This window comes from Pelophylax lessonae (assembly GCF_965119305.1).
Source record: "Pelophylax lessonae genome assembly, chromosome: 2".
Taxonomy (NCBI): Eukaryota; Metazoa; Chordata; class Amphibia; order Anura; family Ranidae; genus Pelophylax; species Pelophylax lessonae.
Window position 1 is genome coordinate 636,778,198 of NC_138769.1, and position 21,035 is coordinate 636,799,232.

Here is a 21,035-nt window from a genome sequence, read left to right on the forward strand (position 1 = left end):
GATGACAAAGGAGATTTGGCCTCAGAGGACAGGGAAAAAGGCGGTAGTGTTAAATAATTTCTTCTTTTCAGTCTTCACAAAAGAATTGGGGGGCTACACTAACCCAGCTTGTAAGGCCAAACTAAATAACACACCTCAGGAAGTACCACCATGGCTAACAGAAGATAGACTTAGAAGTAAACTAGAGAAACTTAACAGAAATAAATCACCGGGACCGGATGGCTTGCACCCGAGGGTTCTTAAAGAGCTCAGCCAGGTGATTGCCAGACCATTATTCTTGATCTTTACGGATAGTTTACAGATGGGTATGGTGCCAGCTGATTAGAAAAAAGCCAACGTGGTACCAATATTTAAAAAAGGGCAGAGATATATCCCGGGTAACTATAGGCCCGGTCAGCCTAACATCAGTAGACTGCAAGATTTTGGAGGGGATGTTAAGGGACCACATACAAGACTTTAGTAATGAAAATGGTATTATTAGTAGTAATCAGCATGGATTCATGAAAAATCATTCTTGCCAAACCAATCTGTTAACCTTCTATGATGAAGTGAGCTGCCACCTAGATAAAGGTAAGCCTGTGGATGTGGTGTATCTGGACTTTGCAAAGGTCTTTGACACCGTTCCCCACAAACGCTTACTGTTCAAACTATGGAAGGTAGGAATGGACCATAAGGGAGAGTGCAAAGGGTGGTGATTAATGGGGAGTACTCGGATTGGGCGGGTGTGGAAAGTGGGGTCCCCAGCGTTCTGTCCTGGGGCCAATCCTGTTTAATTTATTCATAAATGATCTAGAGGAGGGGATATCTAGTACAATCTTAGTATTTGCGGATGTTGCTAAACTAAGCATGTCAATATCTTCTATGCAGGATGTGGAAACCTTACTAGCGGACCTGAACAAAATAATGTGGTGGGCAACTACATGGCAGATGAGGTTTAATGTTGAAAAATGTAAAGTACTGGTACATGCAATGCCAAGCCGCTGCAAGCAAAGCCAACAGAATACTGGGTTGTATAAAAAAGGGGATTCACTCCAGAAATAAAGAGATTATTCTCCCTCTCTACAAGACTCTGGTCCGGCCACATCTGGAGTATTCTGTCCAGTTCTAGGCACCGGTCCTTAGGAAGGATGTGCTGGAACTGGAGAAAGTCCAGAGAAGGGCAACAAAAATAATTAGGGGAATGGAGGACATCAGCTATGAGGAAAGACTACAAGCACTGAACTTATTCTCTCTGGAGAAGAGACTATTGAGGGGGGATATGATATCAATGTACAAATACTGTACTGGCGACCCTAGCATAAGGAACAAAATATTCAGAGAAAGGGAATACAATAAGACACATGGCCACTCACTAAAACTAGAGGAAAGGCGGTTTAACCTTAAAATACGTAGGGGGTTCTTCACTGTAAGAGCAGTGAGTCTCCATTCACACTACCACGGCACGACTTGTGCACGACTTCGGGGCGACCTGTGAAGTCCCGTGCACCGCGACTTCGGCGCGACTTGCATGGACTTCACATAATGAATGTCTATGCAAGTCGCTCCGAGGTTGCCCCAAAGTAGTACAGGACCCTTTTTCTTGTGTCACTCCTATTAGAACGGGTCCTGTAGCACTGCATGGACCGCGACGGACCGCAACTTTTCAGGCTGACAAGTCACCTGACAAGTCGTGGTAGTGTGAATGGAGCCTAAGGATGTGGAATTCGTATCAGCAGGGAGCATCGATAGTTTCAAAAAACGATTAGATGGGCACCTTAAAGACCACAACATACAGGGGTATACAATGTAGGTTAACAGCAAACACACACACACATCATAGGTTGAACTGGATGGACTGATGTCTTTTTTCAACCTCACTAACTGTGTAGATATAATTTTTTTTCTCCTGGATTTTTCCTGTGTGACCTACTATCAACTGCTGGACTGGGCGATGGGCTGGATAATATAGATCCAGTGGTCACCCCAGTCTGGCCAGCGAGCATGCGCAGGCCTCAGCTCCTTGCTAGCTAGGCAGCGACATAGCCCCACTGGACGAGGCTGGCCCTGCAAGTTAAATGTTTTGAGTGGTCGCATATGACCTGGTCTCTGCCTGAGTTGCAGGGCTCCTCCTGGAAGACAGCCCCCCATTTCAAAGGAGAGGAGGATCTGTCTGGAGCGGTGCCCTCCTGGTTCTAGGTATGGTGAGTAGCTGTCCCTCTCTACCCCTGGAGAGTTTTGGGGTGGATGTGGGCCCCTCCTTGGGACGGTCGGACCCCCAGGTTCCCCTCCCTCCTGCAGGTACCCTTTGGCACTCACAGGCCATCCAGAGCGGCAAAGGTGTTTCCTTTCTCCGCCTATTTTGACAGAATTGTCCCTAAAAAGTGGGGACAACAAAAGTGTCCCCGTGGGGGTTCCTAAGGGCTTTACTAGGCATTCATTTTAAGAAGGAGTTCCTTCTTAAAAAAGTGGACTGTTCCACCTGGGGTGGACCCCCAGTTTCCAGATTAAACAAGGCAACCATGAATTTGGTTGAAGAGTCCCCGGCTTTTAAGGACCCGTCTGACCGGAAGGCGGTGGCTGTGGCCTGGACTATGTACACCTTAGCTGGTTCGGCAATGAGGCCAGTATTTACCATCGCCCTGGTGTCGTAAACTCTGACAGAGTGGGCTAAACTCCTACGCCGTGACCTGGAGGGAGAACAGCTCCCCCTTGCCTTTGCTGAGCTGGCAGGCCAGCTGGTCCAGGGGCTGCAGTTTATCTGTGATGCCTCTATGAAAGCAACTCCTCTGATGGTGCACCTCTCTGTTTTGGTGGTGGTCCTTCGGCATGTCTTTTGGCTCAAATGCTGTTCTGCGGACTAGACGGTTTGTTCCAGCCCTCTCTGCCGTACACATCCTCGGGTGGAAAATAGCCAGGGGAATTACCTCAGTCGGCAGGCAATGGACCACAGGAAGTGGTCCCTTCATCCGGAGGTATTTCATCAGCTGTGTCTCCGGTGGTTCACCCCCTAGGTGGATCTGTTGGCGTCTTGGCTCAACAGAAAGGTGCAGAGGTTTTTGGCTCGGTCAAGGGATCCACTGGCGGACGCTGGTGGCCCCGTGGGGTCAGTATCATTTGATCTATGCCTTCCCTCCTCTCAAGCCTCTGCCCAGACTCTTAAGCAGGATCAAGGTAGAAGGAATTTTAGGTCATCTTAATGGCCCCTGACTGGTCTCGCCGGGCTTGGTACACTGAGCTGGTGCGGCTGGTCGCCGACGTTCCTTGGAAGCTTTCTCTCAGGGAGGATCTGCTGTCCCAAGGACCGATCCTCCATCCTGCTTTAAAGGCGCTGGCTTTGATGGCTTGGCTGTTGAACGCCAGATGCTGAAGGATAGGGTTTTTTTCGGTGATTCCTACACTGTTGAAAGCTACGAAATCTACCTCTTGGAAGATCTACCGTCGTACGTGGAAGATGTACATTGCGTGGCGTGAGTCTTTTGGGGTTCAGCCTCGGTGGCTCGGATCTTAACCTTCATTAAATAGGGGGTTGAACATAAATTAGCCTTGAGCACCATCGGCCTTAGGGGTCTTTTTCCAATGACCTTTGGCCACACACTCCCTGGTGCTTACTTTTCTTCATGGTGTCCGACATTTGGTTCCTCCAGTGTGGGCTCTGTTGCCACCTTGGGATCTTAATTTTGTGCTTTCATCTCTACAGAAGCCTCCCTTTGAAAATATTCGGGAGATTCCCCTGCTTAGGCTTTCCCAGAAGGGGGCCTTTTTGGTGGCTATCACCTCTGTGCGCAGGGTGTCAAAACTGGTGGCGTTATCTTGTCATTCACTTTGTCTGGTGATTCACAAGCATAAGGTGGTGCTTCACCCCTGTCCATCCATCCTTCCTGAAGTGGTCTCCGACTTTCATTTGAATAAAGACATTGTGTTGCCTTCCCTGTGTCCCAGGCCTAAACATCCAAAGGAAATTGCCTTGCATGCCGTGGATGTGGTCCGGGCAATTAGGGGGTACTTAGCAGCTTCAGAGTCTTTAAGGAAGTCAGCCTCTCTTTTTGTGCTCATGGATGGACCTTGTAAAGGGTTGTCCGCTTCCTCTGTGACCATTTCCAAATGGATGAGACAGACGGGGGTTCAGGCCTATTCCATCAGGGGTCAGGTTCCTCCTTTCCCGGTAAAGGCGCACTCTCCCAAGACGCTTAGTGCCTCCTGGGCCTTCCTTCTTCAAGCGTCAGAGACGCAGGTTTGCAAGGCGGCCCCCTGGTCATCAGTGAACACTTTTACAAAGTTTTATAATGTGGATGTGTTGGCATCTGCGGATGCTTCCTTTGGCCGCAAGGTTTTGCAGGCTGCTGTTTAAGAGGACCTGATCCTCTTTGAGGGTGTGCTTTTTTTTTTTCTCAGATGGGCTCCAGTTGTTTTGGTTGAGCCCCTGTTGCCTGGTTATCTAATGTTTAGTCTTGGGAATTTTTTTGCTGTTTTCTACCCCTCATGTTTAACACTGCTTTGGGATGTCCCAATGGTCAAGAATGACAGGAGCTGTGTCCATCAATGAACAAAAGAGAAAATAGATTTTTTCGACTTACCGTGAAATACATTTCTCTGATGTTCATTGATTGACACAGCACCCACCCCTCTGTGGAGTTATAATTCTCCTGACACTGCTTGTAACAAAACTGAGTGACTATAGCAGGGAGAGGGAGTAAACCCCCTGGGACTACCCATGGGTGTAGCCAGAAGTTTTTTCTGACTAGTGTCCTTCTCTTGTAGGGGGCAGTTTAACGCAATGGTCAAGAATGACCAGAGCTGTGTCCATCAATGAACATCAGAGAAATGGATTTTACGATAAGTGGAAAATCACATTTTTTGATGTGCCATAGCAGTGACTGACGTGTATCTAGTGCAGAAAATTGCAGGTCACCGCAATGTGTGAACAAACCCTTTTGCCCCGTACACACGTGCAGATTATCTGAAGACTTTTGTCTGCAGACTTACCAAAACCATATAATATGAGGTCAAATCTAAACACTTTCAATTTGTATGCAATCCGGCAGGCTCTTGCACTACATAGAAAAGGTAAATCTGAAGACAAAAGTCTGCAGATAATCTGCACGTGTGTACGGGGCATTACATTGTACAACATACAAATATTTACAGCATTCCTAAATGACATCTGTCTTGTCTCTGTAGATCTTGTGAGCTCCAATTATCCCACTAAAATTTCCCCTGCTGTTTTAAGTTGTGCTTAATAAAAAGCTGTATTATACTAAATTACCTGTGCTGTGATTGTGTCTGTTATTTTCTATGCAAATGATAAAACTAAGAAAAAAAAACATGCTAATAAACTTATGCTGTTGTGTTTGTGTCTATAGCTATTTTTACCTCATTACATAATAAAAACATTTGTGCACATTTGAGCAATAAACATTATGAAAGTTTGCATAATATTGAAACATATAAACATCCAAATACTAAAAGTCCAATAAAAGACTGCTCCCAAATAGTGCTCCGAGTACACTGAGTACACTTATGAAATATTATTGCTTGCTTTGTGATAAACAGCAAACCGCCTTCATTCCACCTCTTATGAAACGGCTCACTCGTTTGTTTGACCCCTTATAAAATAAGAAAGGTCAAAATGAACTCTTTACAAAATCCTCCAGTGTTATCGATAATGCAACTCCACCGCAATCTACCTCTGGCTATTGGTATGCTTCTCTTTAGGTTGAAGACCATTTCCCAGCTCAATCAGCTTGTGGCGACTCATAATGCTTTCGTGCTCAATTGAATTGAATAGAAAAAGATTTGCAAAAGCATAAATTGCTTAAAACTTTATTTCTCCAAACATTAAAAACAACAAACATTGGTGCGTAAACCAGCTCCAACTAATGTGCATACTTGGTTTTATGTGATCAGGTACAAGATAGCAATACACAAACTCATTTTTATTATTTACATAGAAACAAATAGACACAAACCTAGCACAGGTATATTGGTATAACACATCTTTTTTTTTTTTTTTTGCTGGGCACAGCTTAAAGGCATATTTAAAAAAAAAAATACAATAGATGCACCCAGATTGAATAAAAATAGGGAAAATTTGCATTTATTTATTTTGAAAAGGATTAATAAACAGGCTCCTAGAGGCTCTTCTCTTAGCCTTATACTGAGGTATAGACCTACTGTTATGGAGCTGGAGGAAGTAACGTTCGTTACTCTGCCCCAGTGGGAAATTAAATTTGTAGACTTTTATTCACAGATCTATGTGAATTGAACTATTAATGGATGAAGCAATTGGGGAGCTGGAGCCACACACAGCCATGCCAAATAAAAGTACAGGATGCTGCTGGGAGAGGAACACCATGATTCAGGTAATAGGGTGGGGGCAGTTTGAGGGTGAAAGGCTGCGAAATGTGACCATGTTTTGTGTCACATCCTAAATATGGGTGAAACATAGACCTGTACATTGGCCTTGAAAAGTTAATCTTGTTTTAAAAAGTTGACAATAAAAACGTATTTGGCACTAAGTATGCATGAAGCATGAAAATAGTCAGAAACATGGACTTTAAAACAACATTTCTCTATCTGTATAGGTTCATATAGCAGCTGAAAGGGATCACCTAAAATGTACCCTTATAACAGATATTGCTCCTGTGTCTGTGGAAGTGTTACTTTAAAACAGGGTTGACCAACCTGAGGCCCAGGACGGCTATGATTGTGGCCTAACACAAAATTATGAACTTACTTCAAAATTTTGATTTTTTTTTTGAGGGAAAATTTATTTTTGTAAAAATGCTTTTACATTTAGTAAACACATGCGGCCAAAGAAAATTTTGACTGTCTCTTTGCTGGACATTTATACGTTTCTATTTTCCCAAATGAAAATATCACACTCTTCACAATCACAGCTTATTCAAGTCATCAGTTTTTGGCAACAACTATATTTGTGAGCAACTGTTTTCAAGGATGAAACACACGAAGGGCAAAATTAGAACCAAAATACCTTATGAATGCCTTAAGAATTTATTGAGAATTGCTGCTACATCTGTCGATCCAGATGTTGATGTGTTAGTTTATCAAAAACAATGTGAAATATTGCACCAGTTTTATGTTGTCTTCTTTTCCTTTAATATAAAAAAAAATGACAAAAAGGAAGTTTGGTACTCAGGTAAATCATCTATATCCGTTATCGTTAAGTTGTAATCTGCCCAATTGTTTGTGCTTATCAGCTATTCTTATTGTTATTGTATTTTATGTGTGGCCCAAGACAATTCCTGCACTGTGGCCAAGGAAGTTCTGATCATTTCTGCAATTGCTATAGAACTACAGGTGTTGGCACACTATACATACATTTTTCTCCAACTATAGAAGTCAATTTTTCCAATTTACTTGCAGCAAAGCACAGTTATAGAAATCCATCCACTGTAATTCATTTGATATCCTTTATTCCAATCCCTCATAGCAAAATTCCATTACAAATTTACTTTTATGATGTAAGAACCTTTAAGAAAAATGATAAATAAAATAATGGGGGGGGGGGAGAGGGGTAAATAATAAAGTTTTAGAAGAATGTTTTAACTGAAGAAGCAGTAAAGGAGCTTTAAAACAACCCACCATTCACCTCAATAGCTATAGGCTTTAAGGATAAGTTAACCTTCAGATTTTACCACAGAGGCCTAGAAATCACAGTGCCTCTTCTCTTTGTTTTCTGTGGCAGTCTGACAGCTCTCTAATGTTAACACTTGGCAGGTGCTTGCAAGTTGTACATAAATGACTGAAACATTTGTCCTGATTTTGAGGATGCATTTCGTCAGAATCTAGGGTGGAATGACACTGGATATGGTTGAACCAAGCCTGAGTCGGATTCTCCCCCCTTCCTACTCCCTCAGTGATATGTGCTGAATTGGTTGATCCATGCCTTGGTATGGGTTAAATTGTCAGTGGGAGTATGCCCTTAGTGATGACTTGTTTTAATGCTGCTTTAGGTCAACTTAGGGAAAACTGATGCATTGTGGTAACACATCTTAAATACATTCAGTTTAACTTACCAAAGCATAATGCACAGTCTTTTTTGCACCAGGTGTTAGCTGTTAAATTGCACAATGTACATTTTTTTAATTAATTAATTTAAGGATAAGGAAACATTCCCTCCTTACCTTTTGTCCCTATCCCCCTAAGTAGGTCCAGCCTTACACACACATACAAACACACAGATTGCTATACTTAACTAGATCTTGCTACAAGGCTTGTGGCATTGTATACGTCCTTTCGTTGCCTGTGCCTATAAGCCTCATCGGCTTCTCTGGAAATGGTAGATGAATAGAAGCCTATTCTCTTAACAGCATTTTTGTTCTCTAAATGCATGTAGAAAAAATCCCCCATGCCACCGGGGATGAGTATCCCAGTTAGTGATGAAGCAACTTTTCATTATGCACATACCTCATGTGTGTTTCACCTGCTAAATGGGCATTCTGTAGGTCGTAGAGTTTGTGGTGTCCACTGTGGTTGCATTTTCTGAAACCACATCCAAGACATTTCTTTGTATTTTACACTGCTTTCAAATTTTTCACCCTGAGCAGATATAGATCAGCATTGTGGACAGTAGGCAGTATAGTTTTTTAAATTTCTCCTGGTGCAATTGCAACTCTTTTTGTTATCTAGGAACTAAGGTTTTTAACACATCTTCTGATTCTAGCATGTTTTAAAAAACTAGCAGAATTAACCATGACCTGCCATAGTTTCTGAACCTGGTGAGGTCATCATCCCACTTGTACTGGTTGTAGTCCATTATGCAATGATGATTTTGTTTTTCTGAGATTTCCTTTTCCTTCACTACCATAGCGGCATCTATGCGTATAGTACTATGCACAAAGACATTATTTTGTCTGTCAGTGCCAACAAGCTCAACACTTCAGAGTCCACCTGATTCATCAGTGTTTGTAGAAAGCTTTATATGGTTCCACATGCTCCTGGCTTTTCATTTTGTAGGTTTTTGGAAAGGGATATGCTATTTTGAAATTTGTCAACATGGAGATGGTACTCCTTTTCCAATAGTAGACCAATTATTTCCAAGACCATTCTGACCTTGGTCTCCAGATAAGGGCTTGTATAGAAAGGAAGTGGCTTTACACCATGGCAATATAAGTTGGTTAACTGAAACATCCCAACAGATATCCAACAATAATCAACACATGAAAGTAGCAGGTACAGAAGGTTGACACGTTTTACACAATTATGCTGTGTTTATTCATGGTGTGCAACCACTTCCTTTCTATACATGCCCTTATCTGGGGACCAAGGTCAGAATGGTCTTGGAAATAATTCCACCGAAGTGAGCGGGGGCTAGCACTCATGTGTGGAGTCCAATCAATGCAATGATCTCACCTGCTGGAGTGGCACATCTCTTGTCTCATTCCCAGATAAGGGCAGTCTGACTTATTTAGCTGGTGGTATTTTTCCTGATGTACACAGAAGGCTTTACTGTAACCTGACTTACGTTCACACAGCATGTACAGGGTATTCCATTTATTGCCATTTCAGAGTGCAGCCTTCCCTTCTACAAGGACCTGTTCAAAGAAATGTTTTGTTGAGGAGTATTGAAGTTTTGAACTTTTTTGGACAAATGGGAAATAACTGACCAGATTTCATATAAACAATTATTGTCCGAGGAATTATTTAGAAGGCTCTGGCTATTGTCAGTGAAGTTCAGAAATCTAGGGAATGCTTCATATTAAATTCTAGGCATCACAGCAGGGAAGACCGAGGTACAGTGAACAAAGGCTATGAACCAGCATGGTATCATACTAGATTCTTTAACAAGGTCCATAATTAGCATTTATTCCTAAAATGTTTTCATTTCTTAGACTTTTCTTTGTTGTACAAGCATTCTTTTTTTTTTATTTCTTTATTGGTTATCATATAAAAAAAATACTTTTACAAACTTTTCTTCTCACACATATTGTAGTTTAACATCCTTTTATCATAAATAATCCCATCAAGTATCTGGACATTTTCTACCCAAAACCATCATTTTCCTCGTTGTACAATCATTCTACAATGCGTAGCGGGGGGAGGGGTGGGGGGTTGGTTGGTTGTTTTTTAAAAAAAGCATACAAATTTGTTCATAAGAATTGTGCTTGCCACAAAATATAATACAGCTGAAAAGTTCTTAGTCGTTACCTCCAGGCAAGCAACTAAATACACAGATATGATGCATAGAGGAGGATTGTTTTACCATCCAAAGGGTGTGTTTCTGTTCATTCAGATCTGAGACTTTTCTGATAGGAGGGGACTTAATTTTTTTTTTTTTCTGCATTTAAAGTGGAGCTATACTTGCCTCCACTCCAGCAATGTGATGGCCATGAGCTCCCTTGCAGACTTCTGACTTCTTCAGTCTGTCTTCTGGGTATCAATCATTTTGGCAGAAAACGATATTGTACAATGAGCTATGGGTGAAAATTGAGCAATAGTTCCTGAGATTTAAAGAGGGGAGGTCTGCATATACAACAAAATATATGAAATGGTGCATTTATCCAAAATAGAGACTTCTCTGGAATATGGAGAAAAAGGATTGTGGTCAGCCTGCCCACCCAACCCCTATGGAGGGCTAAAACTTGCTTCCCAGTTTATTTGGGTCTCTTGTATAGCCACTGTATCTGGAATTTGTGCCTTGGATGTATGAAATATAGAGGACCTCTTGATTTTATAATTTAAACCTCTCATTTTTTTTAGCTCAAGATAGATTGGGACCTATTCTCCATCGTTATTCAGTGATATATAGTGCACAATAGTGCAGTATATATTAAGAAATTAAATAGCATGTGGAAAGATAGAGAACATCAACAATCGGAGTTAACACAGTGATGGAGAACTAATAAAAAGGTAACAATGTCAACTCAGACTTGTGCCCCAAACACTAGCTTAGAATGTGTATTTTACGATTGCTCTGACACAGAGAGCCCTAGGAAATACTCACTTGGATGCACTTGTAAAGTCAGTTAACTTTAATAAATTGGATGGAAACAGATGCCACAGTGTAGCAGTCTTATAAACAGAAAGGACAGCTGCTAATGTACCCAGTATAGGTGAATCCAAGTGTCCTGAGATTTTTTTTTTTTTTTACAGAGGTAGCAGGGTGGTACCAGTAAGGGAAAGCTGTAATATTACCTCTTAGTATCTTTGAAAAAAAGTGACACAGCATCAAAAAACCAAAAGGTAATGTGTATAGTAGGTAGAAGCTTTCAGCATATTGGAGAGATATAAAAGGGGGTATAGTTTGTCTCCAGCCAAGCAGTGGCTTCCTTGGGGGTTTGGTAGTAAACAGTCTTTCCACAATCTGCAGTTTAGAAGGATATACCATGGCATAGGAGTATTGCAGCTCCCATTGCTTCCACCTTTTTGTTTGGAACAGTGATCTTTGAGTGGCCTCCATGGAGTACTCCAGGCACAGGGGAGATGGTGGAATTTTCAAGGAAAGTGGACCCTTTTTACTGAGCTATGAAGAGGGAAGCATTGTGGTCTTCAATTCAAGAGCTTCATAATAAAAATGTGCATTGATGTTGAGGCAGTGGCACCCTTATGCCTCGTACACACGCACCGATTGTTGGCCGACCGATCGGCCGTCTTTTGTCCAGTGTTGTTGTATTGGTTGAAATGTGCTCTAGACTGCACACAAATTTTGTCGGCCAACTGCAGAAGTGATGTCATGTGCTGGTTTACTTTCCGTGTGTTTTTTCTTCTCTGAGCATGCCCAGTCTTGCTCATCTGATTTTTGTCTGCCGAAATCTGTACTGACTGATGAACAATCGGCCGTTCTGTTGACGGCCAACAAAATTTTTTTAGCATGCACACCAGATTTTGTTCAGCCAAAAAGTCGCAGTCGGTTGTCGGAAGCATCATACTAACAAGCCGACAATCAGCCGATCGGACGTTGGCCGAAAATTCACGGCCAACAATCGGTGCGTGTGTACGAGGCATTAGTGAGATCCTATACCTAACTTCAAATGTCTAACCCAACTCTCACCTGAAGAGTTGGATTAGCAGGGGCTACACAAATGCCTCAGGTCTGGTACACAAACATTGTAGCAGCAAAGTTGATTTCTCTTTCGTTCATTGATGGACACAGCTCCTGTCATTCTTGACCATTGGATTATGCTGCCAGGAGTAGGACACTAGGCAGAAGAAACTTCTGGTTACACCCAAGGGCAGTCCCAGGGGGTGTACTACCTCTTCCTGCTATAGTCACCCAGTTTTTTTTCTGCCTGGTCAGGAGTAAGGACCTAGTTCCTTGCTGGGATCTTTGGTCCTGGCAAATTTTTTTTTTTACAGTTGTGCTCATAAGTTTACAATACCTTGCAGAATTTATGATTTCTTGGCCATTTTTCGGAGAATATGAATGAGAACATAAAAACTTTTCTTTCACTTATGGTTAGTGTTTACAAACAGAGAGATCTCCCGCTTACCTGGTGGCCACTGTCATACCAAGCCCTTCCTCCTGGACCGGCTCCTATGATAGACAGCACAGGCAGGACTTCGTATGACAGCGTCTGCCGGGTAAGCGGGAGACCCCCGCTCTGTGTAATCCAGCGGCTCTCCTCTCTCTTCATTGCAGACTGCATTGGATGGGCACGCACTGGTGAGGCTGCATTGGATGGGCACACACTGGTGTGGCTGCATTGCATGGGCACGCACTGGTGTGGCTGAATTAGATGGGCATGCACTGGTGAGGCTGCATTGGATGGGCATGCACTGGTGAGACTGCATTGGATGGGCACTGATCAGGCATTGGATGGACATGCACTGGTGAGGTTGAATTGGATGGGCACTGATCAGGCTGCATTGGATGGGCACGCACTGGTGAAGCTGCATTAGATGGGCATGCACTAGTGAGGCTGCATTGGATGGGCACTGATCAGGCTGCATTGAATGGGCACACACTGGTGAGGCTGCATTGGATGGGCACGCACTGGTGAGGCTGCATTGGATGGACATGCACTGGTGAGGCTGCATTGTATAGGCCCAGACTGGTGAGGCTGCATTGGATGGGCACTGATCAGGCATTGGAAGGGCATGCACTGGTGAGGTTGCATTGGATGGGCACTGAATAGGCTGCATTGGATGGGCACGTACTGATGAAGCTGCACTGGTGAAGCTGCATTAGATGGGAATGCACTAGTGAGGCTGCATTGGATGGGCACTGATCAGGCTGCTTTCAATGGGCACACACTGGTGAGGCTGCATTGGATGGGCACACACTGGTGAGGCTGCATTGGATGGGCATGCACTGGTGAGGCTGCATTGTATAGGCCCGGACTGATGAGGCTGCATTGGATAGGCACTGATCAGGCTGCATTGGAAGGACACGCACTGGTGAGGCTGCATTGCATGGACACTAATTAGGCTTCACTGGTGAGGCTGCATTGAAGGGCACTGATGAGGCTGCATTGGATGGACACTGATCAGGCTGCATTGGATGGGCACGCACTGGCGAGGCTGCATTGGATGGGCACACACTGGCGAGGCTGCATTGGATGGGCACTAATCAGGCTGCACTGGTAAAGCTGCATTGAAGGGCACTGATGAGGCTGCATTGATGGGCACCGATGGGCACTAGTGATGCTACATTGATGGGCACTGGTGCGGCTGCATTGGATTTGTACTGGTGAGGCTGCGTTGGATGGGCACTGGGGAGGCTGCATTGGATGGGCACTGGTAAGGCTGCATTGGATGAGCACTAATCAAGCTGCATTGATTGGCACTGATGACACTGCATTGATGGACACTGATCAGGCTGCATTGGATGGGCACTGGTAAGGCTGGCTTGGGTGGGCACTGATTAGGCTGCAATGAAGGGCACTGGTGAGGCTGCATTGGATGGGCACTGATCAGGCTGCATTGGATGAGCACTGGTGAGGCTGCATTGGATGGGCACTGGTGGGGCTGCATTGGATGGGCACTGATCATGCTGCACTGATGGGCACTAGTGACCCTGCATGGATGGGCACTGATCAGTCTGCATTGGATGGGCACTGATGAGGCTGCCTTGATGGGCACTTATAAGGCTGAGCTGATGGGTACTGGTGAGATTGAACTGATGGGTACTGATCAGGCTGCATTGATGGGCACTGGTGAGGCTGAGCTGGTGGGCACTGGTGCTGCACTGATGGGCACTGGTGAGGCTGAGCTGATGGGTACTGGTGTGGCTGCATTAATGCATTATTTTTGTTAAACCTCCTTTGTTGCTATTAACATTAAATTATGTTACTACATTTTACCATATTTGTCTTGCTTCATAACATCAATATCCGTTATAAAACCAGGTGGGCATGGATAGTGAGCTGATTCGGTGGTTTAATGGGCCACTTGACTGGATTTGCCCCCCCCCCGGTCTAAGGCTGACGTGCACCATCTCCACAGGCTGCAGAGGCCGGATTTTATTAGGTAAACATTGTGCGGGAGGATTCTTCCGCATACTGCCTGTGCCTAACATAACAAAGCCAAAGAAGCTGGGCTCGGCCACAAGTTTGTCGGCCATCTTTAGAGCCAGCAAGCCACACAGGCCTACTACAGCCAGCCTACCAGCCACAGGCCCACAGCCAGCAAGCCACAGCCTGCCAGCCACAGGCCTACAGCAAGCCCACAGGCTGCCAACCAGCAAGCCACAGCCTGCCAGTTATAGCCAGCAAGCCACAGCCTGCCAGCCAGCAACTATTAATTAAGGTAAGAGGAGCCAACTTGGCCTAGGTATCAGAGAGCTATGTTGTGTTGTTTTATTGTGAATAGGAAGAGACCCCCTCCAGGACCCATTAGACTCCATTGTAGTCTCGAATGTGACCTGGAGGGGACTATCTCTAACACACTCTCAAAAGGACACTGAGATTTTGTAATGCACTGGTTTTGTTTGCCTATTTATGATTTGTAATACTCTGGTTTTGTCTGTTTATGATTTTGTAATGCACTGGTCTTGGTTTGTCCGTTTATCATTGGTAATGTACATGTCCTGGTTTGTCTGTTTATCATTGGTAATGCTAATGCACTGGTCTTGGTTTGTCTGTTTATCATTGGTAATGCACTAATCCTAGTTTGTCTGCTTATCATTGGAAATGTACTTGTCTTTGTTTGTCTGTTTATTATTGGTAATGCACTTGTCTTGGTTTGCCTGTTTATTATTGTTAATGCACTTGTCTTGGTTTGTGCATTTGTTTATTTTGCAGTTTGGTTTTTGCTTTCATTATTTATCCAGTTCTGGACTGGAAGGATTTGCCCCCTTAATGACCAGGCCATTTTTTTTGCGATTCGGCACTGCGTTACTTTAACGGACAATTGCTCAGTCGTGCGAAGCTGTATCTAAATAAAAAAATTTTCCCCCAGAAAAAGAGCTTTCTTTTGGTGGTGTTTGATTACCTGTGTGATTTTTATTTCTTGCGCTATAAATAAAAAAAGAGCGACAATTCTGAAAAAAAAAAAACTATTTTTTACATTCTGCTATATAACATTCCCCAAAAAAAAAAAAGTAAAAAATCAATTTTTTTTAACATTTTAGGCCAATTTGTTTTCTGCTAAATATTTTTGGTAAAAAAAATCATAATAAGCATATTTTGATTGGTTTGCGCAAAAGTTATCGTGTCTACTAACTACGGGAAAGATTTATGTCATTTTTATTTTTTTTACTAGTAATAGCGGCGATCTGCTATTTTTAGAGGGACTGCGACATTACGGCGGACAGATCGGACCCCTAGCTGACATTTTTGACACTTTCGGGGGGACCAGTGACATTACTACAGTAATCAGTGCTAAAAATATGCACTGTTACTGTAATAATGACACTGGAAGGGAGGGCGTTAACACAGTGGGTGATCAAGGGGTTAAATGTAAGCCTAGGGAAGTGTTTCTAACTGTGGGGATGGATGGGCTTTTGAAATGATCACAGGGATCTGTGATCCTATATAGATCATAGATCATTCTAGAGAGAAGAAAGGTTCACTGTGTGGCCGGCGGCGATCGCGGGTGGCTGGCAGCAATCGGAGCCGCTGGCCCATTGCATCGGAGTCCCCGCTGCCGAGTGGGGGGCGGGCGACCGACGTAGGGCTACGTCCGTTCACGCAGGAGGGGCTGCCTGCTGCAGTATATCTGCGGCAGGCGGTCCGGAACAGGTTATATTGCACTTGTTTATAAATTATTGCACTTTTGTTCCTTGTGTCTAAAGATTGTGTAGGGTGTGGCTGGAGGTGGGATGTGGGTGTGGCTGGATGCGTGGTAAGGGTGTGGCTGGAGGCGGAACATGGGTGGGGCCTGGAAGGGGGCCCTTGATTTATTTTGCCCGGGCGCCCTGAGGGTTCTCAGTCCGCCCCTGCACAAAGAGGTTTGAATCGCTATTAAAGGTAACCATCCTCACCTGTGATCTGTTTGCTTGCAATTAGTGTGTGTGTATAAAGGTCAATGAGTTTCTGGACTCCTGACAGACCCTTTCATCTTTCATCCAGTGCTGCACTGAGGTTTCTGGATTCTGAGTCATGAGGAAAGCAAAATAATTGTCAAAGGATCTGTGGGAAAATGTAGTTTAACTGTATAAAACGGGAAAAGGATATAAAAAGATATCCAAGGAATTGAGAATGGCAAGCAGCAGTGTTAAAACTTTAATCAAGAAGTGAAAAATGAGGAGTTTTGTTGAAGCCAAACCACGGTCAGGTAGACCAACTAAAATGTCAGCCACAACTGCCAGAAAAATTGTTCGGGATGCAAAGAAAAACCCACAAATAACTTCAGGTGAAATACATGACTCTCTGAAAACATGTGTTGTGACTGTTTCAAGATGCACAATAAGGAGGCACTTGAACAAAGATGGGTTGCATGGTCGAGTCACCAGAAGAAAACCATTACTACGCAAATGCTACAAAGTATCCCGCTTACAATACGCCAAACAACACAGAGACAAGCCTCAAACCTTCTGGCACAAAGTCATTTGGAGTGATGAGACCAAAATCTAGCTTTTTGGCAACCACCATAAACGCTACATTTGGAGAGAAGTCAAAAAGGCCTATGATGAAGGGTACCCCATTCCTACTGTGAAACACGGAGGTAGATCCCTGATGTTTTGGGGATGTGTGAGCTACAAAGGCACAGGAAATTTGGTCAGAATTGATGGCAATATAAATGCAGTAGGTTATCAAAAAAATACTGGAGGTAAATTTGCTTTCAACAGCTCGAAAGCTGCGCATGGGACATACTTGGACATTCCAACATGACAATGATCCTAAACACAAGACCAAGTCAACCTGTCATTGGCTACAGCAGAATAAAGTGAAGGTTCTGGAGTGGCCATCTCAGTCTCCTGACCTCAATATTATTGAGCCACTCCGGGGAAATCTCAAACGTGCAGTTCATGCAAGACGACAGCCTAAGAATGTACAGGAAATACAGACAAAAAGGCACCTCTGAGTGTAGACTGTATAATAACATTTATTACAATACATAAAAACTCACATGAAAGTTCATGGGAACAAGCCTGTAGAGTGATGAGATGCTCAGATGGATGTCTGGAGGAATGGGGGCAGAAGTGCCCATCCAGATGCTATGTGGTGTCTCCCTATCGCGTCCCGCTGTATCCAGCTGGAATAAGATGAAAGTGAGGGCTGTGACGCACGATGGTAAGGAAGCGTCACTCCTCTGACGTTACAGGTTTGCGACGCGTTTTGGAGCATGCACAGTAGGTGGAGGAAAATAATGCACAATCCTTTTTCAAGCTGATGGAAGGGAAAGAGACACTCTCCCTATTTATAGGCATGTATAAGCACCACTGATTGGTAGTATAGTGATAAACCAGAGAAAAACAATTATAAATGCAATAGGCAGCACTTAGAAAAAGAAATAACCAATGATATGACAAATGGATTCATGTTTATTGTCAAGAATTTACAGGAACTGGAGGCTTTTTGCCAGGAAGAATGGGCAGCTTTACCATCTGAGAAGATAAAGAGCCTCATTAACAAATACCACAAAAGACTTCAAGCTGTCATTGATGTTAAAGGGGGCAATATACGGTATTAAGAACTGTGGTATGTAAACTTTTGATGAGGGTCAATTGGGTAGTTGTCATTATGATTTAAAAAGAGTAAACACAGTTGATTGATAATAAATGGCTTCAGCCAAACACTAACCATGAGTGAAAGAAAAGTGTTTGTGTTATCATTCATATTCTCTGAAAAATGGCCAAGAAATCATAAATTCTGCCAGGGTATGTAAACTTATGAGCACAACTATACATAGAATTTTTTTTTCCTCCTGGATTTTTCCTCTGAGATCTACTATCAACTGCTGGGCTAGATAATCTAGATCCAGTGGTCACCCCAGTCTGGGGGAGTCAGTCGCAAGCAGGGTCCCATATAGTGCAGAAAGAGGTTTCTCAAGATCCCTTTGGGCCAGTAGTTTCTCAACAGGGTCCAACTGAAGGAGCAGTGGAGTAGGGAATTGGGCTCTGGCAGCATGGGGAAGCTGGGCATAATGCAAGAACATCCATCCCGGCAACCTGTACATCCGGTAGAGTTGAGGAAAGGATGACAATGATCCCTCTGGCATGATATGCCATAGTGCGCCCACACATTAGTATAGGGAATCGATCGAAAATGAGAGAGACTGGGATTTCCCCAGGGAGGTTGGACTGGGGACCAACAGGAGTCCTGGAAAAATCGACGCCTTGCCATCATTCAGGTCGGCAACGTCCCCTGGTTGGACCCGGAACCTCTCCATACGACCCCGGACCCCTATAACCCAGGTTCTATAAATCCAGCATGGAGCCCAGATGGGCGGCCTCTACACACGCCGTGGCACTAGAACACGAGCCCTTAAACCATCAGCACATTGTTACCAGCATCACTGCCCAATATTAAACCTGGAAGTTTGGTAGGGCCAATCCCCCCATCTGCACAGGAAGGTGGAGTGTGGATTTCGCTAGGCGAGGGAGGGCGCCGTTCCATATAGTCCCAATACAGCGATCCACTTGCCGAAAGAAAGAGGCTGGGATCCACACTGGGGAGTTCCTAAATAGGTAGTTAAATTTAGGTAGGAGTATAATTTTATGACATTAATACGACCCAGGAAATTCAGGCGGAGCCCAGACCACGAGGAGCATCTTTCTTTAAGGAGAGGAAGCAGGGGAAGAATATTACGGGAGTTGTACTGGGACACATCCCTAGTCACCCGTACCCCAAGATATCTGAACTCTGTGACCTATTGTAAGGGTGTGCGGTTGGTTAAGGAAGACACCTGGTCATCCAAGGGAAAAAGGACAGATTTCAACCAATTAATACGAATACACGAGAATGCGCAAATCTTATCAAATCTCTCCAGAGCAGCCGCAAGTGAAGGACCTGCATCATTAGGATAAGGTAGGGCATCGTGCACATAGAGGGACCTAAACCGCTGAAGATTCCCTGATCAAAATCGCCAGAGGCTCCAGGGCAAACAGGCTAGGGGACAATGGACAACCCTGACGAGTGCCTCTAAAAAGTCTAAAAGGGTCAGAAAAATAGTCATTACTGCATACTCTCGCTCTAGGCTCCCAATAGAGCATTTGGATCCAGCTCATAAACTTTGGCCCAAATCCAAACTGAGGGAGAACCTCCCATAGATATACCCATTCAACAGAATCGAAAGCCTTTTAGGCATCTAGGGAGGCTACCACTCAAGAATCAATATTATCATAGGCCAGGGATAGATTTAGAAAGAGGCACCTAATGTTGATATTGGTGCCCTTACCCGGCATGAAGCCAGTTTGGTCAACATGGATTAAAGCAAAAATGACAGTGGACAACCGAGAAGCTAAAATCTTTGCAAGAATTTTGGCGTCCACATTCAGCAGGTAAATGGGCCTATAGGAGGCACAGTCCTGCGGACTCTTACTGGGCTTGGGCACCAACATAATGATCGCCTCTTCCATAGATTCAGAAAGGGATTGCAATTCTGTAAACTTGGAGAAATGAGCAGTTAGTCTAGGGGCAAGAAAGTCAACATATGAGGCCACTTGACCCTTCGCCAACCGGCCAGGAGTCAGCCATTTTCGTCACCATACTCAAATATTCTCTGATCAGCGTGTAGCATAGATTTTTTAGTTTGTTCAGTTCTTTGAACTGAAAGTTCCCTCAATGCCCGCTGCCAGGTCATATGGTTCTCACTAGTTGGGGGAGCCACATAAGCCCCCTCGAGTCTCTCAGCCGCTGCCTCTTTCTGCAGGGAAGAAATTTGTGAGATATACGCTCCCCGAACCCAAGACTCAAATGTATCCCACACTACATTGGGACTGGCAGAACCATCATCAGAGATCCAATAGTTACAAATATCTTCCATTAATGGTGCTTGTATCCTAGTTTCAAGAGCCCAGTACCTGGACAGATGCCACAGCCAATGAATCGGAGGATTGGAGATTGAAAGAGTGAGATTAGGAGGGACGTGGTTTGAGATTCCCCTGAGTAAGTGTTGAACCTCTGTTATCCACCAAAGAGCACAGGAGGAGGTGAAAGCTAAGTCAATACGGGATAGTGTTTTGTAAGTAGTGGAGTGGCAAGTATATGCCCTGTCCTGTGGGTGGAAGTGACGCCAAGCATCTGTTAAAGTAAATGTAGTGGCCCAGTGCTTAAGTTCAGGGGATGAATGGGCTGTGGAGTGGAGTTGAACCAGTTCCAGAGAAGGGACCATATTGAAGTCCCCCAAAATAAAAACCTCAGGGGTATCATAAATCAACACTAACTGCATAATATCATATAAGGCTTTAGCATCAGCAGGTGGAGGCAGGTAAAGGCCCACCAAAACAAAGCGTTTATTATAGACAAGAGCATGAAGGCTCACATATCTGCTCCCTGGATCCGAACGCACATCCAGTATTTGAAATGGGAGAGATCTGCAGATTAATATACTAACCCCCTGGCATAGTTACAATATGTGGCATGGTAATGTGCCCCAACCACTGCTTCCCAGAGACCCAGTATTTTGGAGCCAACAAGATGGGTCTTCTGCAGAATACATATATGCGGGGCAGCCTTCTGGAAAAATGTGAAAACAAGGGATCTTTTAACAGC

General features: G+C 44.1%; 1 protein-coding gene across 1 annotated transcript in view; it reads left to right on the forward strand.

Moving 5' to 3' along the window:
- B3GLCT (beta 3-glucosyltransferase) overlaps window positions 1–21,035 on the forward strand; it is a 1,154,157-nt gene that overhangs the window by 406,795 nt on the left and 726,327 nt on the right. The window lies entirely within an intron of this gene.